The sequence below is a fragment of the Alligator mississippiensis genome, chromosome 4 (assembly GCF_030867095.1).
Source record: "Alligator mississippiensis isolate rAllMis1 chromosome 4, rAllMis1, whole genome shotgun sequence".
Classification (NCBI taxonomy): domain Eukaryota; kingdom Metazoa; phylum Chordata; order Crocodylia; family Alligatoridae; genus Alligator; species Alligator mississippiensis.
The window spans coordinates 16,450,228-16,475,628 of record NC_081827.1 but is presented as its reverse complement, the minus strand read 5'-3'; positions in this window follow the sequence as shown (position 1 = coordinate 16,475,628).

Sequence of the window (25,401 nt, the reverse complement as noted above, 5' to 3'; positions counted from 1 at the left end):
GGCATGCCCCACCCCCTCAGGTGGGCAGATCCCAGTTCTGAGAAGCCAAAACTATGGCAGCAAGCTCAGTTCTCCCCTTCCACCCATTGCCACATGGCTGCAGAGTGAAGGGGTTCAAACTGTGAGTTGCTTTTGCATTACTGTGCAAGGAACAGTAAGACATCTCTTGATGAACCCTTTACCCATACACAAGTGTTCTCAGAATATGAATACTGGTCTTGATTTTTCCACAGCTCAAAAATGGAGAATTTTATGTCTTGATATTTAGCAGAGCCTCAGCCCAGCCTCCATTTTTTGGCCCAGTTACTTGCCATCATAAGTGCATTTATTTAACTCAGTGATTCTTAACCCAATGCATTGGCACTCCAGGGACCGTTAGAACCTTTTAAGGGTGCCATGGTGTGCCACACACTATAAGCACTGTTAAGTGTGCAAACACCTACACAGGATTCACAAGAGAGACCCAGAGATTTAAAACAGGATCCCCAAGATCAAAAAAAAATCTGACCTACTCTGGTCTTCTGAGTTCTATCTACAAAAGATTTGCTTTATTATTTTTTCACAATAAAAAAATACTGAAAACCAAGAGCCAGCATTTTCTAAGGGGTGCTTTGAATCTAATGAAGGGTGCTTTGAGTCTAAAAAGGTTGAGATCTGATTTAGTTATCTCATTTCACGCACACCTTGGCAGTTAGATATCTGCATAGACAGAGTTTCAGGGTCTAATAACTGAACCTACATTAACTGCAGGTGTGAAATTTTATTTGCAATGCTGGAGGGTATTTTTGAAAAATTCAGCTTTAGAGTCAGACTTTGTCTCAGATCAATTTCACTTCGAACTCCCAAGCGCATTTAGGGTCAGAATGGCAAATCTTGTTTTGAAGGGTTTGATTTGATTTTTGCTTTCTATGAAAGTGCAAGTGTGTGTGTGTGTGTGTGTGTGTGTGTGTGTGTGTGTGTGTGTGTGCTCACGCGTGTGTCTGTACAGTTTCACTTTAAACATAAAAATAGTTGCTGCAGTCAGATCTAATAAAACTCACTGGCTGCGGTTTTGCTGAGAAATTATTTAAATAAGAGTGAGATAAGATATTACACTGCCTGCATTTCTGGTTTTGGTTTAAGGTCAGCTCCAAAGAAATGCTGAGCATAGACCGTTCCCATTGACTAGCATCTGCAATATCATATACCATAGTCCAAATTTGTACTTGTCTATGCATATAGGGTTGGAGTATTGTTATAGACATGATGGTCAAGCAAATGTATGAGGCAAGGGTTTTTTGTAACATCTTTTATTGGACCAGCTGTCTATTTGGGATAGCCATTGGACAAACTTTCCTGATATCATCAAAGCACCTACTTTGAACGCCTTCAAGAGACATTTGGATGTTTATCTTGCTGGGATCCTATGATCCCTGCTGACTTCTTGCCCCTGGGGCTGGGATCTGGACTCAATGATCCTCCGGGGTCCCTTCCAGCCCTAGTGTCTATGAAATCTGTGAAATCATTTATTGGACCAATTATACATGTGTGTGGATATATATACACACATATAGCAAGATGTGTGTGTCTTTTCTACCTATACACACACATACACAAGCACATAGACCTTATGCAGCATTAAATGAAATTGTGACAATTATGGAGAGTGGGAAAAAAATCATTTGAACAGTTGTTTGTTATGTATAAGATTAATCCAGTCATGTTCATGTCTCTCATTGAACTTTTTAAGACAAACTAATAAATATTTGGGAAGGGTTTTTCTTTACATCAGTGCAACACTGCTGAGCATCTTCACCTCCACTGGCAATTGAACCCAGGAATGACAAAGTAAAGCTCCCATTTAAACTGCTTACCTTATAGCTATAGCAGACATGTCTGCTCTGTAGAAAAATATGCTCTGTAGAGCAAGCACAAATGTATGTTTATGCACAGACTTCTATTTTTACATACAAGGAAACCTCTTCAAATCTGTTTTTCAAAAATTTCAAAATTTGGAATTTTTATTCCAATTCTATTCTAGAAACACAGTACTGTTTATGTACTTTCATACAAGTTTAAAGTTGTGCATCCTTTGCTTATTCAAAATATTTAAAGTATTTTTAAAAGTTGGTACCTCGTCTTGCCAGAACCAGCTGTACATTACAGAAGTTAATAATTTAATCTGGCCAAACTGATATATGACAGATAAGGTGTCATAAGACCTTGCATCACTGAGAGATTTTTTCATGAAAGGATCTACTGTTATTTATTTGAACAATGTAAAGAAAAAATATCTTGTTGGCTCGTCTGAAAAGATTCAGGTCACGATTTCTTGCCTTCAGTCTTCTCGAGTAACTCAAGGGTTAGTTATAGCATTCTTTGTGAAAGGCTGGCATTATCCTTGCCAGCAGGTGCTATTACTGCTGTAGGATATTTTGTATAAACACCTTGTGATGTGACCTACATCTCCTCATAGCCTCTGGCGAGAATTAAAGTTAATGTTTACAACATGACCCATTTCTCTCTGGCTTTTTAGTACATCAAGGAGCTTATTAACATCACCAGCTGACTATGCCATAACCAGCTGTCTTATCTTCTCAAGCACTTAAGCAGTGCACTAGTGCTAATGAACGGTGGGATGAAATAAGCACTTTGTGGAGAAATCTAAAGACTGTTATGAAGCTGAATCATTTCCGAACACATACAAGGAGTGTACACAAAACACTTATTCCAAGTTATTTCCAAGTGCTAGCCTCCTGTAGTTTTCTACATAGTGAAACACAATTGTTACATATTTTACAACACATGGAAACATGCCTTCACTCTCACACACCATGCATACAAGAGTGATTTTCATTTTTATCACATTTGCCAACTGTGAACATAGCACTAGAGTTGTGCGGGAGATAGAATTTCTCTTCACTGGGAAAATTTGCATTTTCAAATTGGTACGAACATTCATAGATGCAAGACTGCCAATGGGTGGAATAGTAAAAACAAACCAAACAAAGTCTGGGATTTGGGGAGAATAGGGAGGCAAGAGAGAGGGTTAAATAAATATCTGGACCTCCCTGCCTACGCTTCCACAGCTCCCAGGTTCACAGAAGAGGACATGATAAGCCGCTGAGGAGCCTGGGATCATGAACTACTAAGGTGCAGGGCAGCTTGGGAGTTTGGGCAGTTCTAGTTGTTCTTAAGCTCCTGCTAGGCAATCAGGGGGCTGCCAGAAGACCAGGTAGGCTGGCCAGTCTGCACATCTACCTGGTAAGTATGAACAGAATCGATGTGGTCCTTCAAAATGTTTTGATTCTACTAAGCTACTAATTTCCCAAGAGATTTTTTGTGAGAAAATTTTCAAACAAATCAATTTAATATACAAATAAAGAATGGTTCTCTGCTCCAAAGAGTTTACAGTTTTGGGTGAAGAAGGTAATCTCATGCACATCTGTATGATTCAGCCATAACTCTACACAAATGGATCTCCAGCAGTGTAACTGCAGAGCTTTAGGGCCAGGTTCTCAGCTCATGTAAAGCTTCATGGAGGTAAATGTATAATGGGTTGCATACTTGAGTTGAGCTATGCTACTCTACACAAGTCAAGAATCTGCTCGCCACCAAAGTGCAATGGGCACAATTCACCCCTGTGGACAGAAACAATATAAAAGGCTGTATTCTGCATAACATCAAAATAGGATTTAAGTGGGTGACAGACTTTCCACAGACTCCCTAAATAGGGCCTCTGAAACCCTAATAGTCTGACCCCATGAAATGATGAATATGCTCCACTCAAGTTCTCAGGGCCCTCCCAAGATTGTGCCTGGAAAAAAATAATATGCAGATGAAGGAGGATCATCTTTGGAATACCTTGAAGTGCTGTTTGGGCAATCCATTGAGAATACATGCTTTTAGTTCCATCATATGCGAGTTTTTGAATTTTTCTTTCAAGTTAGTTATTTCATCAAAGGTTTCTTCACAGGGAGGACTACAGGCTTCCTAGAAAGAGTGTGGAGAGGAAAGAGCCCCATATAATGGGCTGAAGGACCACCTGATTCATGATGTTTATCTTCCATCTTTCACTGATCCACATGCACTCTAATGACAAGCCCACATCTGCGACTATATAACATTGAACCCGCTGAACAGGTTGTGAACAGCCACTGATGTCAATTATTTATACAGTAGTCCAAAAGATCTGTGATGACCTGGGAAAAAAAAAACCTTCCTTTTCCAATGGACTACAGGACTTGTATACCAGGGAAATCCTTTGCACCCACCTTATGAGAGGATGTTTGACAGCAATCTTCAGCAGCTGCAAAGAATATCAGAAGAGCTATAGACGTAGTAGGATCAAATCCCCATCTCTCACACATGAACAGGAAGTCGCAAACTGCAATGATACCATGTAGAGTAAAAACTTCCAGGTGAACTACCTAGAGTTTCTGGTTGAGTCCACTCTTTATTGGAAGTAATCATAAGGATCAAAGTTTCCAATGAAAGACCTGACTCTTTTATATCAGGTCTGTTTCGTGATGGATAACATCTACACTTTAGAGCCTGTTCTGTACATGTTTTTGTTTAATGAAATTTTAAATATTATTGATTTAGTTTTCATCAGCTTCCCAGCCCTAGCATGTCTGAATCTTGTACAACTGAGTTGAAAAAAGGGAGAGAATGGCACAGAATTAAAAATGATGGTACATGGATGGAACCTACACTATCAGTTCACTAACCAATAGACATAACATCAGCTGTGTTCGAAACTCTCTGAAAGATAGTTTTGGCTAGTTTTAGTCTCGAGCCCTCCCAGTATTACCAAGAAGTAAGCATTTAATTTATGTAAAACACTGTCCCCTTCCCCACAGCATGGGAATTTTAAAAGGCAATGAGTAAAGCAGATTTGTAGTGTATGAACTTCAGTGCTCTGAACAAAGTCAATAGTAAAGACTAGAAATGCTAGAAATGCCGCAAAAACCCCAATCATTTAAAAAGCTTTTCCTTTAGGATCAGAAAGGATTATCTGACCAGTTCTTTCTGTGAGGAAGTATTCATGACTCATCGTGTTCTGGTACATGCACCAACATCTGCCAGGAAACTGGGGCATTGTCATCATCATCTTCATCATTATCAAGTAAATAAGCAGGTGAAATAATCTTCGGCAAACAATGGAAAAAGAAGTGGGATATTCCAAGGGGAAAGGGCTTTGATCACCTTCTAAGGGCTAGTGACCAAAATTCTGCATAAAGGTGCAGGGCCGTGTATAAGCAAAATGAGGGGGGTGTGTGCATGACTCTTTAAAGTGGGCTAAGTGCTTTTGCACCGCTTTAATGGTGTCAGTGTTTTCACACCCCAGTGGCATATTGTGCTTTAATTCCAGCCGCTGTAGGAAATTTGGTGGTGTAATGCGCCTTAAATAACATGGGGTGCAGCAAACTAAAATTCCTCCGAGGAGTTTTAGTTTGCTGCTCCTACAGCCACGAAGCAAAGCACTGGGCTCTGCGCAGCTCCGGGACTCTGCACGAAACCCTGCAGGCAGCCTGGCAACAGCTTAGGAAAGCAGCCTCCACCCAAGAAATGCAGCGAGCCTGATCTTTTTTTGCCCCCCCCGCTGGAGCCTTTTTGAGCTGTGCAGGGCCCAGTGCCTCCGTGGCTGCAGTACCCCCCGGGACCACCCAAGCCGGGTACCTGCAGGCAGGTGCCACCAGGGGGAGGGGCAGCCACTGCTGTGGAGAGAAGCACCAGCCCCTTTCCTGCAGCCAGGGACTGTTCCCCATGCTGGCAGCTCCCCCTCCATTCCCCGCCAGAGAGGCAGGTAAGTGCGGGGTGTGTGCACAACGCGGGGTTTTAATTGACGGGATGTTTTTTAAAACCCACCGCTTCAATTTAGGGCCCCCATTTCATCTACACACACCCTAATACTTTACTTTGGATCTAGTCCTAAAGTAAATGAGCTGAACACTGTTTTTGGCATGATTTCTCCATTTTGTCTACATTTTCCATGGGAAAGAAATACTCTGACCAGCTCGGCCTCCAGTAATGATCTTTAGCACTTGCTGAACATTTTGTTCACAAACAAAAATCCTCTTCCAAAGTTACGGAAGTAAATACTAGCACATTAATTTAAATGCATAGAACACTGTGAGGCCATCAATAGCCTTGCAAAGATCAAAATGTCTGAATAATCACACGTTTCTCTCAGATGGCTAAGGGTCACCATAAAGCCCGTGAGAAGGGATCTCAGTGTTCCTAGTCACTGCTATTGTGTAGTATGCAGTATTTGCTATTTTTATCCCTGGATCTTCAGTAACAGGCATAGCCTGCCGTCCTCTCTGCTTAACTCCAGATTTCTGTGTGCACTGCATACCCTTTGTGCTGATTTCTGGGATACAACTACTTTTGAATGTTTTCTACTTAGAAATGTATGTTGGTAACCATTGATGTGGGCATTAAGAAGAGTAAGGCATGGCCTGGCAAACACCACAGACCAAGCACAGAAGCACTTGGATTCTTGCCAATACAGAAGCAAAATCAAAGTTTAAATTCAACATTTTTTCCTTTGATTTATTCAAGGTAGAAAAACAACTGCCTCCAAAAGAAACTCCTTACAAAACTTGAAAGGATATTTTTCCTCCTATTAGTTTGAAATCAGTTATGGCATGCCCCTTCATAAAACTGCCAGGACTACGCCCATGGCATATTTCTCTAGATATTTTTGGTTTTGCTCCTTTTTGGCCTTTGTTGCTATTTAATTCTAAGGCAGTTCACTTTTAAAATTAATAGTTGTTCGCAATGAAAACTAAAAGATTGAAAAATATAGAAGCTAGCACAGCCTATAGATTCTTTGCTGAAAATAACTGTCCCTCCCCTTCTTCTCTTAGATGTTAAGCTCTGAGGCATCCTGTCTCATACTGTGGGTTTCTACACAGCCTGTCCAGTGCTGTCCTAAACTCAGCTGGGAGGTCTTACTGCAATCTAAATACTAAATATGCATTAAAACATTCTGGCCCAGGTTGAGCTAAACCTGATCTGGATATACAAAGGAAGGAAGATAGTGCCCTGGGCTTCTTTATAATACAATCTTTTTGACACATACAGACATTCTCTCACCCAGGGGAAACTCCTGGGAGTGATTTAACCCTGGTTGTTACTCGGGTTATTTTCTCCTGGAGTGACTATTTTTACTCTGATAGAAAAAGACTGAACATCTGTACACTCCTGGTTTCTCTTGGAAGAGCAGCAACTCTCCCAAGAGAAACTGAGTTCACAGGCAGAAGTTACATTTCTTGTGTGATCAGCTCCTTAGAAGTGCTCTACAGCCATGCCCTCACAGAGCGGTTTAGTTGAGGGTACAGATGAAAGCACTCCAAAGCAGAGCATCTTCATTAACATCTTGCATGTGCCAGTGTGAGGGATGGGTAGTGGAGAGCAGCTATAGACACTGGAGCAATGCTGTAACTCACGGTGCTTCCTGCAAAGCGCTGTGAGTTACAGCAGGGAGCTGCACATCTGTCCGTATCCTGAATGTCTGTACAAGGCCTTTGTTAAAATTAGAGAGAAGTGAAGCCCCTGTACTCAGGAAAGAGACTTAGCTTTTTTGGGAATCCTCAGAACATATACTCCAGAGGGGGCCGGGAGGAAGTATAACCATGGACATAAGCATATCCTCCATAGCATCTTTTCCCCTGGCTTGCTCACAGCAATGCATTAAAAGGAGATGGATGAATTAAGACCCAAGATAACTCCTCTTCAATTATGGGCAAAAAAAGAGAGCAAAACGAGCTGAAAATGTCTCCCAACAGACAGGCAGGTGCAGGTTTGGCAAACAGAACCCTTTAAGCACATTGCCTAGTCTGCTGGCTTCTGCAGGTGAGTTTTGTGCAGTGATCACAGAGTCCTGGTCCTCCACACCCATGAGACAGGCTGCATTAGGGGGTTGTAATAAAGGTTGGACAGTCTCTGAGGGAAGGCAGATTGTAACCTGCTAATAATGTGTCTGTCTACCTCAAACCACAAATGTGGCTCCCTGAGGAGCTCCTCAACCAGCCATCTCACATAAAGCACTTTTAAACAATAAATAAGCAAAGTCAAATGATTCTTCCATGGGCACCAGGAAGGGAGCCCTCCAGCTCTGGCCCCAGCACTGCATTCTGGCCCCTCCTTGATTCAAGCAGTTCTGCTCACAGCTTTCTTCCTTCTCTCCCGCTTACTCTTTTGGGAGGTTTTAAAAGCTCCTACTGGGACACTTTAAAATATATATCAAAATTAAAAGCCATACAAAAATCTCAAAATACCAAGAACAGAACACACAATTCCTTCCTATACAGTACTGTAGGATCATCCATTTCTACATATATACACACTGCTAAGAAATAAAACTATGATTCCTACTAGGACACTTCCTGCCTGCACAAATGTCCTGCAGCTGGGCAGGGCTGGGACAGACTGCCCTGTTATAAATCCCTTATCCACAACACAAAAGGAAGCTCATTTTAAAGATCAGAAATCCACCCTGATCCCACCTCTTTTGCTTCTTATGGTGCCATGCAGAAGTTATTACAGTTAGATTAACATTGGCACCCTTTCTTCTGCTACATGGAGGGGTCAAGGATCAGGTATGAGGAGTTCATGTTCATGAATTCTTCTTCTGCTGAGGATCTGTTCTTAAGGGCTAAGTACAGACAGTCAAAAAGCCCAAGGCTGAACTGATTCAGTCTTTGCAGGTCAGTTTAAGCTGAGAAGATTGAACCAAGAAGCCAATGAACAAACGTAGTTGGCACTAAGTAAGCAGAGCAGGGCAGGGCAGAGCAGCTCTGTACTTGGTGGAAGGTAAGTTTAACCCCCCTCCCTGGCCCTGGACCCCAGCAGGGCTTTGCCTGGGGGAGAGGGGTCAGTGAGCTAGCCAGTGAGGCAAGTGAGTCAGTCCTCACTGCTCCAGGGAGGGAGCAGGGAGGTGGGGCCAGCAGAGAGCACAGCACAGCCCAGGGCTGCAAACTGCTGGGATGCTGGAGGACTGTGATTTAACTTGAACCAGGAAGGGCTCAGGGACAGAAGCTGCATAAACCGGGTTTGACCTAAATCAGTTAAATCTGATACTACATTCAACCAGGTTTATCTTAAACCAGTTTCAGCCATTTTGAAACTGGTTTATGGGCACTGAGCTTCTGTTCTGTTACAGGTTTAAACCAGTTTCTGATCACTTAAACCAGTTTATGTATAACTTCTGTCACTAGCCTAGAACACCATTTCTGAGGGACACTTCCCTTTTACCACCCCCTTTGAATCCGAACCCACCTTTCCTCAGGATCATTTAGGATTATCTGGAAGTAGTCATATAACTTTCTAGAGTACATGTGACGTAGAAAGTCCTACAGGTATCTGGGCTTTATGTAACCATTGATGAATTTATGTCAAAGTTAACCTCAAGACTGACAGCACAAAGAGCATATGAGGGGCTAGAAGCTGGTTCACTTATTATGAAAATCAGGTGCTGATAGCATGAGCTGTAGTCAATTACTTCCTCACACAGCCCTGCCAGTGCAACTTTAATCATGGCCCACAAGTTCATTTGGCTTGAGCTTTTATGAATCAAACGACTTTGTATGTGGTGCCAAACTGGGCTGGTTTTGTAATGCTTGGAGGCTGAATGTATGCTTGGAGGTGAATGGGACCCCTGGACTGTATGTTTTTTCAGTGGGAGGTTCTTCAGTCTGGCAGTTTGTTTTTCTCTCTACATCCTTCTCTTCCCCTTCATTTGAAGTTTTAATTAGAGCCTGGATGTTTAGGACTTTTCAACTGAGCCAATTATTTTTTTTCCCCCTAAGGAATCAGACTCCTTTCCTTTTTACTTGTTCCAGTGTCCTCCCTGCCCAGCTGGTGGCCCTTCTAGTCTCCCGAAACCAGTCGCTCAGCATTTGGAATCCTGTTTTGGCAACTGACTGACAATATGTACTGTGTGTTCCCTGCTGCTTTAATAAAAGACAAGTTTGCAACAGGTCCAAGAGTAATGTGGGAAAGGCACAAAGAACATTCCCCACCCTTGTACAGCAACATCCTGTCACAATCACCATCCCTGCTCCTATAGGGCAAAGAAATTGCCACTCTATGGGGTTAGAGATGAGAAAGGAGTCTAGCCTTGACCTCTGGCCCAACCCATGGTAGCAAGTTGTGCCACAGTTGTCGTCTTCTTTTGTATGACAAAAATAGTATCCATAACTTTATTTTTGTGTGCTTTGGTGTTTTTGTCAATTCAGGAGCTCTTGGCCATCAGAGATGTTACCAGGGATCCCTACATAAAAGTAGCTCTCGATCCCCATGCCATGGTCAAGTCTGATGTTTAAAAAAACAAAACAAACAAACAAGAAAACTTTGAAAAGAAAAAAAGAATCAGAGACATGTTTAAAATTCTATTTAACTGAAATTAATTGCATTTAATCACAGATGGATGTTCAGCATACTGTGAACTATGCTTTTTTTCTAAGCAAAAGAGCTGTGACAATCATAATTACAGAAATAAAATAAAAATATTCTAACAGATAGAAAGACCCACTGACTTTGAGATCCCCACTGGATGAAGTGCTATTTATTAAAATATAGCTTTTGTCCAGGTAATTCTGGATTGTTTAATATATTGAGGCCTAATGGCATATTTATGGAGTATTCATTTTTGAGCACAGCTATGCAGTATTTATCACTTTCAGTCCCAATGAGTAGCATGTTACTGAAGCAGCAGCTGGTGGTCAGCATCACCCAGTCATAACAAGACAAGATTGTTATTGCATCAGTTCAAAAAATAGAGGGCCCTAAGAAACCGTTATTACCTGATAACAGTTTCACTCTAAGTTCCTTATCTCCTATGTGAACTGTCTATTTATTGATTGGCATACATAACACCAGTAGTAGGTTTGTCTGGAAAAAAGAATATACACATATAGAATCCACCAAACCCATGAGGGTTTGTTATTTCAATATTAGTTTCTAGTTCAAATCAATACTGAGTTTTAATAAAGAAAACTTTTATACAAAAAAAATCCCAAAACGTTTTAAATTCGAAACATCAAAACAAAAAAATCTTGATATTTTCAATCTAAGAAAGTAATCATTGATAATTCAAACTCGCATTTCAAAATAAAGCATCATTTATTATTTTAAAACCATATCTTGAAACTGTAGACAAACATATAGACAAAATTTGTCATTTTGTTTCAATATTTCACAACTGATATTTTCCCATAAAAATTCAGTTTGAATGCAGCCATCCTTTTTTGTGAGAAAATGTTCTGCAGGCAGCATTTCTACCAGCTGTTAGAACAGTGCAGTATGCTTTGAATCACAAAGTTCCTGAAGTTTAACTCATAACTGTTCAATAATAACAGTTATGATTCACAATGAAAACTAAATTAGCAGGATTAATTGTGAATAATCTTTCTGTGAAATATTGGAGCTAACCTGATGCATGAAAATATGGAGATACATAGAAATGGCCTAAAATAGCCAAGCACATCGTATTATCTTTTATTTTCTCTAAAAGTCCCCTGTAAAAGAAAGAAATCACATTTACAGAGTCAGTTGCTAGTGAAGTTAGTCAGATGTTTATTCACAGCAAAAACTGAGTAGAAAACTCAGCTAAAGAGGATCTGGGCCATCACAATCAGCGGCCTGTGGAAACAATATACCTCATCTTTGTATTGAAGCTGGATTGTCACATGTTAGAAAAAGAGTAGTTAATCCAGTTTGCAACTTCTAGTGGTATTTTAGGATGTGTACGCTTGTCTACCAGGAAGTAGATTGAGATGGCTAGCTTATCCCCCAGAGGCAAGTATATGCATATTAGATGGTAGCAAAACTGGTCATTGTTGTTCTGGCGGAAGTATGAAGAGTTCCCTAATACAGCAGTTATATTTCAAGTCAGCTCAGACACACTGAGGAATGTGGTATGAATGCCCAGGTAAATGAATATGACACATACAGACAAAGGTAAGTTTTGCTGCCCAAGCAGAAAAGACAAAAGAAAACAAACCAACAAAACCGGTTCCAAAACTAAATCTTAAGCTTCCTAATTCAGGAACCATACCTTCATGGCACTTTGAGCAGCACCAGTACAACAATCAATGATCCCATTTTATTAAAACAAAGGCAATTTGTTTTATTATTATCTTTATTATTATAATTAACATTACTACTAATAATATTATGAAAAATACCAGAATTTACTAACGGATTTAATAGATTTCATAGACATTAGGGCTGGAAGGGACCTCGGAAGATCTTCGAGTCCAGGCCCCTGCCCCAGGGGCAGGAAGGAAGTCAGCTGGGGTCATAGGATCCCAGCAAGATAAACATTCAAATTTCTCTTGAAGGCATTCAAAGTAAGTGCTTGAACCACCTCCGGTGACAGGCTATTCCTGACCTTGGGGGCTCGGATAGTGAAGTTGTTCCTTATGTCCAGCCTGAAACGGTCATGGAGGAGTTTGTGACCGTTCGACTTTGTCATCCCTTGGGGCGCTCTAGTGAATAAATGTTCCCCCAGATCCTGGTGGTCACCCCTGATGAACTTACAGGCAGCCACCAGATCACCCCTGAGCTTGCGCTCTTCCAGGCTGAAGTGTCCCATAGCTCTCAGCCTCTCATAAGGTCTGTTTTCCTGACCTCTGATCATGCATGTGGCTCTCCTCTGCACTCTATCAAGCAAGGAGTTTATCTTCCCACTACTTGACCAGGTCCAATATACTTCCAAGGAGATGCTAAGACTATACTGTGACCTTGCTACAGAAATGAAGGTGATCTGGCCCCCAAAGTTTATATGTATAATACCCATGCTACTGTCCACAGTGTTATTTAAAGCTGATTAGGACAAATTGTAGAAATGGAGGGAACTATCTAACTCATTTAAAAATTTGCATACCTGTGGATGGGAGGGTTACCTGTGAGCAAACAGACAATCCTTGGCGGTTTATGACCTGGCATATTCTATACGTGTCTGAACACATGTCAAGAAGCTAGGGAATATTACTACTAATACGACTATTAATTATGATGATAATGTTGAAAAAGTGGATAGGACAGCTAAGAATAAGTCAGTGCTTAGTGAACATGAACTTAGATATGAACAGGCTTTATGTTGACAGAGAGGACAAAGAAAAGGAGCCAAGAGCAGCTAAGGATGTCAAGGAACTGGAGTGATTAATGCCAAGAATATGATTGAAAGAAGACAGATTGACTGGATCATGGAAACTAAATAAGGATTATCCTCCTACTGGGAGGAAATCATTAGCTACAATATGATACTATAAGCAGAGACTGATGAAAACAAAACAAAACAAGAGAAAAAACCTACAAGGAAAGCTCAACAAAGGAAAAGATGGCGGCTCTTTAGAAAACAAACTTGCCTGGCACTTCAAAATATGGAGAAAGCTGATATGAACTAAACTCACAATTGCATTGATTTAAATTAGACTTGCATTATTGACTGTATTTCTCCTAATATCCTATGTGGCTGAGAATAATCAAATAATAAAAATGGAGTGGAGGAGTCAATTTATATGGGATGAAATAAATATGTATGGCATGTTCCCAGAGATACAAATATTCGGGGGGATGGGAGGAAATGACCAGAATAATAACTATTGTGGTGGGCGGCAATATCCCTTTGGATTCAGTGGTTTGTCTGTTGAGTGACCCAGTAAAGGAAGTTTACTTTGTGCAAAATGAAAAGTTAATATCCTTCTTGGTTTTAGCTACTAGATTATGTATTATTCAAATGTGGAAGGAATCACAACTCCTCACCCACACTTAAAATGTGATATGCTAAAATATGGGATATCCTACTGATGGAGAAACTCTCTCATCAGGTTAGATTATTAGAAAAGAGACAAAAGAATGACATTTTCAAGTATAGATTTATTTATTCCTGATCTATGCAGAAGAAAAAATTTCACCAGCCAGTATGCCTGAGTCTCTAGCCAGATTCATTGAATATTAATGAATACAGGTATATTATGTTACATTTACATATAATTGTTATATATTTACATGTGCATAAATAAATGAAGATTTATAAATAAATAGGTATGCATGTATAAATAAAATTGTATGTGTGCATATTATGTAAATATTTACATATATTGTGCTATATTTACATGTTTCATGTTATGTTTACATATATATTCCTTATATTGATAGTACAGGTGGTAAGTTATAAGAACTGTTGTATATTATTTCCTTTCTAAAGATGTAATAACTTCAACCACACATGATTCCTGTGCATTACTCCCATGCTAGAGTTTTATTTCTATAGTTGCCTGAATGAAAAAAGTTTAGAAAAATGGATGTGGCAGCTGGAATATCTATTTTTAGTGCTAAGATATGTTCCTAAGTTATGCATGTCACTAAAACATCTGGTAAGAAAAAATACCATATAAGTTATGAAGAAGAATCAGCAAAAATGTAATTATATCCTGTGTTTATATTTTCGTGTGCAGGTACTCAAAGCTGATTGGAGTAATTTATCTTGTCTAATGCTTAAATAATTTAGGTTCTTCAGGACACGACTGTGTATATAGGATGTCTACCTCAATGGGGCTTCAAGTCCCAAAATTAACTCTAGGTATAAATGCAGTGCTAATAATGAGAAAGATACCATTTTATGAATGGATATAGTGAGGTGCAGAATGGGTAAGTGGCTTGCTCAAGTCCTGCAGCAAGTTGGTGGCTTACTTCAGGTTACCTGCTCTGTTGACTGGCCCATAATTTTCTTCTTTGTCATGACCAGTCAAGACCGGTTTAATTGCTTGATGAAGAAATAAGAAAGGTCTTTGTACATAATAAGTGTGTCAGTGCTGAGGAAGAAATAAGAACATAGACACTTCATGCTGTATTACCAAACGTAACACTTCATCTGTAACCTCTGATCATTACACAGAGGTACTATAACCTGTTACTTTTAGAGCAGGGGTAGGCAATACTTTTGGCCAAAAAACTGCAATATCTACCTTATAAAGTGCTGAAGTGCCAGCACGCCAGAAAAACAAAACCAGGGCAGGGGGGACATGGCAGGACACACTGCATATTAATATAGTTAATAATCATAAATGTTGTTCAGTGCTATTTCTTTCGCCACGTCTGAGGCAGCTTCATAAAAGCTCCCAGCACCACTGCAGGAGAACACAGGCAGGGTGCAGGCTGCACCCTGCCATCGCCGCCCTCGGGGCCTGTGGCTGAATTTGTGACACATTCAGCATTGCCCCAGACATGGGCGCAGGGTCAGCAGAACGCAGACAGCGTCCCTGCCTGTGCTGTCCTCAACCCACCGTGGGGCCTGCCGCAGGGCTGGGACCATCTATGAAGCTCTGTGAAGCACTCAGCACCACCACAGACATCAGGGGCAAGGTCAGCAGGACGCAGACAGTGCCCCTGTATCCCTGTTTGTGCTCTCCTCACCCTGTCCCTGATGCCTGCCATGGCACTGGGAGCTGTGGCTGCTCTAGTGGGCCCGGAGCAGCAACTTTTACAAAATTATTGTTTTTTAAACAATTTCCTTGGCACACATTGGGTGTGCTGAGGAAAATGTCTCCATGCGCTACTAATTGACACGTGTGCCAGGAGTTGCTTATCCCTGTCTTAGATACTGATGTAATCAGTGTTATATAACCCCCCGACATCCCCCAAAGCATTCAGAAAATATTCCTTCACATCATTGACGATGTGTAGGGGGTGCACATGGGTGCACGTGCCCCCCCTACGCTTGGCGGTGCACCCCCTGAAATTGGCCACTGCTGACACTACCAGCAGTGCCTGTGTGTGGCCTCCACTTGCCAACACTGCCGGTGGCATCTGTGGGACGTCACAACTGGCTGCCGCAGACGCTGCCAGTAGCATTTGTGGATGTTCACCGACCGGCAGTCAGCGCTCACCACCCCTCTCCTGCCCCTGCTGCTGCTGCCACCACTCACCGCTGCCACACCTCTGCCGCCGCCACTGCCTGCAGGTGGTTGCCATGCCCCACCAGCCTCTGGGGGCATGCATCATTCATGCTTCACATTGCAGTTACAGATTTTGAATGCAGATGTCCAAAAACAATGACGATCACTAAAAATGCTTCATTAGTGCAGTGAAACATCAGAAACGATGGGTTACTTTGTCTAATAACAGATGAAAGCCATGATCAAAGAGATGAGAGAGAATTTATCATTTTAGTAAAACTTTCTGAAGGATATATGCCAAGTAGTAACTCGACTTTAGGCACTGACGTGTAGTCGGTGAAAACACCTTTGCTATCCTTGACGACAGAGCTTTACCCTGGAATAATATTGAATGCCACCAGTGATGACAATTTCAGTGTTATGAGAGAAGAAAAACAATTCTGTTCTTTTTTAAATTTGTCAAGAACAGCCCAGCTTATCTGACCCAGGTTGTTTTTGTCATTTGGGAAATAGATTCTGCCAACACAATGTGAAACAGTGGCTATTATGTGTCTAAGAACCGCTGTTGGGTATATCTTACCATTTTCAACACTGCTCCAAGCAGAAGGAAGGCTACAAAATATATCAAGTATTCAAGAGCATTGAAGCATTTAAGATTGTCAAGCACTGCAGCGCCCGCTGGCTCAGCCTACAGAAGTGCACATCAAGGACACTGCAGCAGCAGCCAGACATTTTCAACTTTCAGAAGCCAGGAAAGAGCGGAGAAGTGTGCAAGGGTCAAAAGTGTAGCACATCACCCTTATTCAAGAGATCAAGCTGAACTATTATCATCTTGGCACCACTTAACACATTGAACACTAGCTTTCAGGCTGCCAAAATAACCCACTTGAAACTGAAGTTGATCAGATTACCCTGAAAATTCTGGGATGAGTACATTCAAATCAAGGACGTCATGGATTTCAGCCATGACATATGATCCTAACTGACTTTGAGAATAAAGAGAGCTCTAGATAAGAGCGTTTCTACAAGAATTATCACCAGGGAATACATTAGAGTTGTTATCGGAGAAGATGGCATAGATAGAGACTGAGAACAGATTCTCAGGAGCAATCGGTTCTGTGCAGCTGCTAGAGCTGCTTAGAACATTTTCAGTGAAATGAAATTCTGTCAGAAACTATCATTTTGTCAAAGCCAAGATGTTTCACAGAGATTTATCAGTTCTAACAAAGTTTGTTGGGGTTTTTTTAATCAGAAAAGGACTAAAAAGTCTCTTTTACTCCACATAGCCATAGATAAGAGTAGATGAATGGAGGTGTTAAGTGTCACCACTTAGGAGAGGCAGACAAGGTGCTTTGGGTAAATCTGATATATTTTATTAGACCAATTTAAATAGTTGGAAAAAATTCTTCTTAGCAAGTTTTCAGGCACAAACACCCTTCATCAGGCTGAGAGAGATGGTCGGCCCTGAACCACTTAGGAGAGCTAATTTGTCTTTTCTCAGCCAACCCTACTTTCATCAACAAACATGAACACAGAGGGTTTGTCTACATGTTCAGTTAATGTGACTGAATAAATTCTGGCTCAGTTGCAGAGTAACTAATCTGGATGTCACTGTCTACATATGCATTTAAGCGCAGTCATTTACTCTGCCCTTGGATAGTACCTGTGTCTGATGGGGCTATCTGATGGCATAGTAAATTAGTCTATACTGGCCTAAATCCTGCATACATGTTGATGGTAACACTTTATTGTGCTGCAAATGAGTCTACTGCACAGTAAAGCACATGTGTAGACACACCCAGAGTGTGCAAAGGTACTACCAATAAGAGGAAAGGGATGCTCTCAAGTTTAAGGCACAAGATGATAAGTTAAGAGGATGCACCTGAGTTCTGCTTCTAACTCTGCCATAAATGTTCTGTGTCCTTTGGAGAAACCACATAGCTTCTTCTGTCTTTAGCTTCTCCATCCTTAAATTAGAATACTGATGTTCTCATGTAGTAAGTCTTCTGAGGCTGGATCTTTATGAGAGAGATTTGCTGTCCATGTATGCAGAGCATTTGTAATTATATATTATAATAAAGAAAAAAAAATACCCTACAGCTAATTCCAAGATATGACACGTTTGTCATCAAATAATGAAGATGAGAATCTCAGAAGGAATTAAATTATAATAATGATGTTGATTTACAGAGTGTGTTAAAGTATAACTATGCTGCTTGGGGGTGTGATTTTTATACTGATAAAAGTATATTGGAAAAACACTTATATGGATGCAGTTACGTTGGTATTGATTAGCTTTATAATACTATGGCAAATGTTTGTCTCCTTTCAGAATACTTATATTGCTGTGTATTGAATGCACTTTTAAGTAGTCGCAGTGCTTTTACTCTGGTTAGGGTATACCACTTTCACGTGTACAGGAGCCACTAGTCTCTTTATTAGCCTCATCACCACACAAAAGATCATCCTCCATTGGCACTAATGGATGCTCAGACAAGAAATGAAAGCCTAAACCAGCTTAAGGACTGATCAACCTATTGCCTCCACAGGTACTCCCTCCTGATCAAGGTTGGGTCATATTGGTAGAACTGTTTCAATAAAAGTTGTACTCAAAATGCCAACTGTCCTTAAATTTACCAAGAGTCAGTAAACATTCGGGTAAAAAATGCCTCTCTGTAAAGTCTGTAAATAAAGTTAAGTGCTCAGTGAAAACAATCAAGCTCTGGCTGCTTTGTGAAACTGCCTCTCTGAAAGAAACTGGACAACCAGAGCACAGAAAGAGTGGAGCAGAACCACCTGCTCTCCAAGGGTACAGACAGATATGACAATTTTCACCCAATCTGGCCACAGAAAGCAGTCTACAGGTGTGATCAAACACAAATGCACAGCTGCAGACAGCTTAAAAATGGCTGATTGGGTGAAAATCTGAAATCTCATTGCATGAGGGGTTAGATGAAGACGTTTCAAAACAGAGCGCCTTCTGTATCTTCTGTCTGAGCTGCAAGAAGGAGTGCAGCACCCTGTAGGAAGCCTTCTTTCAGTGCTTTGTAGACCTTGCTCCCTCTAACCACATGCTGCAGCTGCTATTACCCATCTTGTAATATGGGTGGCTTCTTTGGGGGTTCAAGCTGGGACGGGGGAGTGCAGCCATCAGTGGTAAGAGTGGGGGCTGGGCTAGGGTGGGGGCAGCATGGATGTTAGGGTATTGGGTGAGTAGGGGACCCTGTGATGGGACCAGAAGGGTATAAAACCATTGCTGCAGCCATACAGTGCTGCCAACCCAACATCATTTTCTTTTCCTTAGCAATAAAAACATGTCAGGAAAAAAGTTTGACAACAAAAAGTTTGTAGATTATTGGTTAAAAAAATGTTAAGGTTGGCAACCTTGGCTGTATTGTGTCTGCCCATGTTGTATCCATGCTTGCAATAGAAGATTTTAGTCCGTATGAGTATCAAGGAAGTACCTCTTACCAGAACCAAAATTGCACATTTAAAACGATATGTATATACGCACAACAAAGTTATTACAAAATAATGGCAAAAGTTACATTTGTATAAACTTTCAGTCGCTTTTTGCAAAACAACACTAATTACCATACATAGCGATACTGAACAGTCCCCAAATCCCAGAGCTTTATAAATACCTGTCACAAGAGCAGTTTTCAGTTACCATAATTCCAGCCCTAATTTCAGTATCTGTAATTGTACTGCAGCACAGTCACTTTCCTAAAGTTAAAACGTCAGTGCAGTACTTTGCCTTTATCTTGGTAAGTAGCACAAGTGCAAGTTTTGTCTTGAATGGGTTTTTCACTTTACTTGCTGCTAGAGAATTTGTTCCAATGGGTAGAGGCACATCCTGGGACTTGGGTCTCCTGGATTTTACTCAGTACCTGAACTGGATTTATGAGCAGTCGCATCATGTTCGCATATCATACAGACAAAGATTAAAGGAATAGGGATGGGGTAGAAACCCTTTTTAGCAAAAGGAATTTAGAACATACCATCAAATCTTTCCCCCACATTCTTGCAACCTTTTTTTTTCCTTTTGCTATAATAAGTGATGGGGTGAAAGTTAACTTAATATTTATCTGCAGAATGCTTCCTTCAAATAGAAGCCTTAATGCTGAAGTCACTTAATTACATGGGACATGCAAAAGAGAGCAGGTGGGTGCAGTGTGTCTGAGAAGGGTGCTCACTAGAGCACCAAGGAAGTGGTGTGAAGTTCTTATTCTCTTCAGCAAAATGACAGTACGAATATCATTAGGCAACCTGAGCACCTTCCAGTAAGGCATTAAACAATATAATGAGCATCAGCCATGTTTGGATTTTTTCCTTCCTTTTATCTCATTTCCAGAAGGCAAAACTACGAGTGGATTTTTGTAAGTTCTATTTTTTTCCTTTAAAGATGATTTCTTAGCTTTTAATCTTTCAAATAAATAAGTCTGTATGTGGAAGGGAGGGGAAAGATCTCTGCTTTCTGTAAGATTGGGTTATCATCTACTGTTTGTGACCGACCATTTCAAGCAAAGCATATAAATACATGCTTAACCTTAAATATGGGTTTAATTGTTCTGATGTTTTGAAATGTTGTGCATTTGGCTGACCTCAGGTATTCTGGCTTCATACCAGTGCCACTCCACCTTCAACTGAGGAACAATGGCTGTTTTTCAGTGGGGCTAATGACACAAATATCTACAAAAGGGATCGGTTTGAAAAAACAGTTTCACTACTTTTTCCTTGTTCTTTTCAAATGCATCTTCTTCAGACTACTTTCATTGGTAATGCTGGCTGAGCATTACTCTACTTTAAGTATCAAAATGGGTAAACTCAAATTTCAGCATTAAAAAGCATCTGAAATCTGATATGCTTCACAGAGCACTCAAGCCAACATTGCCATTGACAATGTACTGCCATTCTGTAAAAGATAAGGCTTGTTTACTGTACATTGCCAAAACCCAAATAATCCTCTTGAATTTTTGTGAGTAATAATCCCTCCTTTGTTATTATAAATATCAACAATAACTCTCCTTTTAACATGCAGTGATAATTCTACCTCTTTACTCCTATACCCTCATGAAATTTCAACTAAATCAAGCCAACACTTAAAGAAGTGGCAGCAAATCGTTCTCACTTGTAATGGATAACAGTAAACATTTGCAATGGCTATAATTAAACCTCAGATGAAAATTTTAAAATATAAACTATGAAAAAGCATCTCTAGATGCTGCATTTTGTCTATAGGAAGTGGTTCAGTGGTTAGTGTGCTGGAGCAGGACTCGGGACACCTGGGTTCTCCTCCCAATTCTAGTCTCATATCTAGATTGATACGAGACTCCAGGCAGGTCATCACCAGGGATCCTGGTTTCCTCTGTTTTACAATCCCAAATTCTCTCATAAAACCCCCCAAATCCAGGTTTTTCCACAACTAAAATGAAACCAGTGTGTGTGTGTGTGTGTGTGTGTGTGTGTGTGTGTGTGTGTGCACGTGCATCTGTATCTATACCTATGAGTTGAACACAATGCTTTATTATATATTTACCACTGTAAATTAGTTTGGAAGCCTACTGGTGCCTCAATGCTTTTTGATAAAATACACTATAAATACCTATATATTTTAGCTTTTTTTTTTTGATTATGGAAAATCAGATATCCCCCTGCTCCCCTTACTTACCAAGACATGGGTCCAGCTGTGGCTGTCCTGCCTGCACTCCTTTGTGGCACTGAGCAGCCTTAATATGCCAGTACCCTGCCCTTGCCCATGCTGTTTCCCCTCATGCCCAACCCACAGACCCCCCAGCCCTGCTGGTACCCTTTACTCCCAACCTGCAGCCCCCTGGCCCTGCCAATGCCCCTCACACCCAACCTACAGCCCCACCCCACCCAACATCTGCTTTTAGGTCTTCCTCCCCCCACCCCCCCTCCCCCTGAGCTGTACCCCCTTGAATACTGAGGACTGTTATTCCAGGTTTTTATAAGCAAAGTCTTCCATTAGGATAATGTATGATGTACTATGATGTATTTTATAGGCCTAGAAGGAGAGCTAGAAGAGCAGCAATTGCCATCTCTGGGAACGACAGAACCTATTGGGAGCAATAAGACATCAGCTAATTCCTTTAAACTGGGATGTTAACTCAAAGGGAAAATGAGGGAAAATTACATGAAGCTTTGCAAATTCTTATCTAACTTAGCTGAAATTATGAGGAGAAAGGCAATGGTCTGTTGAGTTAGAGTTGTACAGAAATTCAGGGAATGGACATTTGATATGCTGATCTCACTAACAGTTCCTCCTTGGGCACATGCAACAGATTCCTGTTTTTATCTGGAACTGAGGGCCGATGAACTATTAACACAGGGGCTTGAATGTTGGTAGCTCTGTAGATCTCAAACCACCTGCTGGCTGACAGGGCTCGCAAGTATTTGGAAGGGAATTGAGCTTCTGCCATTTCCTTCAAGCTTTGAAGAATCAGGATGACACACACTCTACATATTATGGCTACGCTTTAGTGACCAAGAACTCATCTTTCAACGAAGATCAGAGGTGAATGTGTTTGTGTGTGTGTGCGCTGAGGTACAGAACTGAAAAAGTTGCATTGAAACCTTGCATTTAAAGTTAAGTGTGTAACAACAGAAAAGAAGAGAGTCAGTGTGGAACATCAGCCATGGATGATAGACTGGTTGATGGTAGATGAACAGGAGATTAACAGTCCAATGCCTTTTATTTCAGAAGTATTCACAATATTCCAAATGCTTTTGACTAAATTTTATAGCATTTTCCATGTACTTGGTGTGGTTTTTTTTAAATAAAAGATTATATAGTATTCCCTTTGAAAGCTGACTGGGAACTATAGACAATTATCAGTTTACTTATAATAGCCTTGAGGTTTAATCCAATGTCATGCTTTTCTGAAAAAGTCCTGAAAAGATTTTCTCTTGTGCTTCAGTAAACTGTCAATCCAAAGTGTCAAGAAGAGGAGAGCATAATACAGTTAAACATAATATTGCTTCGGCATCCCCCTATCTTGCCATATTTGTACAGGGCCTAGCATAAGGATCATGAGTTCAGTTATGAGCTTCTGGATTCCACTGAAATATAAATTAGAAAGTATAATCAAAATATTTACTCTGCCTATAGACATTTTCAGGTTTAAATATTAGATTCCTACACTATATATATTCGGCAGAAGACCAGGCCATTAGAAGTAAAGCAATAGATAACCTATTAACATTCAGCATTAAATATTGATCTCATCCACATCATAGTAAATTCAGATTCACTCCAATTAAGTGAATGGGACACTGATTTCACCGGGGCTATGCCAGTTGACTTTATATGAGGACCTGGCCCTAGGTAAATCATATTCAGATTGGAGTAACAGACCAGTATTTGGCACAATACCTGAAAAAACAAAAAGGGGTTGCCCTTTGCAGTTAACATACAGTAGCATAAATTATTCACAAAATGATTATGTACTCAGCACTGCAGTTAACATATTGAAAGCTGTTTGAAAATAGGAACTAATTAATTCTCACAACATGCCTAGGAGGCAGACAAATATTATTGTTATCTATATATTACAGGGAGGGAGGGAACCATGCTGGAAAGGTTAAATGATTTGCCCAAGGATACGCTGCAAGGAAGTGGCAGAGTTTGCATTAAAACTTAGCAATTCATGCTACCCAGTCATGAGCTCTAATCATTACACTATACAACCTACATTTTGTAGAGCTTGGCATGATAGATCATCTCATTTTCACCAGGTGTTTCAATTGTAAGGGTGGATTGTGAGTTCTTGGCTGTGGTCTCAGGAATTATGCTAGACAAGTGTACTGTTATTGAGGACTTGAGTGATTACTATTGTTTCCAGAAGACTAGCCTCAGGTTTCTCTTCACACCTAATGGAGGAAAGAATTCATCTGAGGGCATGATATCAAAAAAGAGCCACAGGAATAACAAAATATTAACTGGCAATAAATCATCACGGTGGATATTAGTTATCTAGAATCTCCTAGAAACCAAATAATGAAGTAGTTGAACTACTACTGAAAGATAAACATTTTATCATTAAAAATAACTTTTAAAACCTTCCTGCACTAAATGATCAGGAGAGAGCCAATACTGCATCCATCTTTTATAAAATGGCTATAGGTGAATGTCTGTTATAGATGTATGAGCCATACTTCAGCAGCAGGAAAAATAGTTGAGAAAACCATTGAAGATAAAGTTATAAATCAGTTCAATGTATATAATCTGAAAGGACAAAAAAGCAGTGCTTACAAGGGTAAATTATGTCTTTCTAAGCTGCTAGAACTCATTCACAGCTGACAACACAGTGAATAAAGGAGAACTTGTGGATAAAATGTATTCAGGCTTTCAAAAGGCTTTTGTTAAAGACCCTCACAAGAAGCTATTAGAAAAACTTGGTAACCATGGAGCAAGAGGTAAAGGCTTGTCATGGATTAAAATCTGGTTCAAAGATAGGAAATAAAGAAAAGGGAAAATGTCCAATTCATAGTGTGGACAGAGGTTAATAGTGCAGTGGCCCAGAGATCAGTGCTGTCTGCTGGTGCCCAATGCTGAGGTTCATACACATGAACACCTCCCATTGGTAACCATGGGAGGAAATCAGTGGTTATCTTGATTCAGGAAGTTTTAAATAAGGAATGCAGGACATGGTCCTATATTTAGTGGAAGACAGCATGAATAGAAAAGTGGCTAGATTTGCTAATGGTGCAAAAGTATCAAGGTTATCCAAGGACATGAGAGCTCTGTAAGAACTCTACAAAAACCTAAAATAACTGTGGAAACAGGGCACCACAATGGCAGGTGCAATTGGCCATCTCCTCTGGTCAACATTAGGCATCAAAGTTCTGAGTGTTTATGAGTTTCCCTCAAGTTCAACATTTTGGAACCAGCTTTGCCAAATGTATCAGCCTTATTGGATGTTGCTTCTTGCAAACACAGCACCTCCCAAAGCTTTGCAAGTTTAAGGAGGTGAAAAACAATCACATTATTAAAGGAACAAAAGCAGGAAGCTATTGGAAGGTAGAGATCAAAGGAGATGAAAAGAGATGGGAAGACAGTAGCATGGGAGGCTTCACCATGCTAATCCAGGGGGCAGTTCAGAAGACCTATGGGAGATAAATGAGAAACGTGAACCCAGTAGAAAGGTTTGGAGTCCACATTCTTCCTAACTCTGCTCAGTGCAGCAGCCCCTAAGATATTGCCTGGAGATGCCATGAAGATTCATTGCCTTCTACAGTTTCCCTGTACTGACAGGCCATTTGCATAGGAATATTTTAGAAAGCTCTATCGGCACTTAGACCAGACTAAAGTGTAACATAACCCCCAGTTTTTATTTCTTTAGATAGATAGATAGATAGATAGATAGATAGATAGATAGATAGATAGATAGATAGATAGATAGATAGATATGCATTCCCTGCCCTTCCCCAACTATTTCTGACTTTATTTTCCCCTCTCTATTCCCTATAGATAAGTATGAGTAAG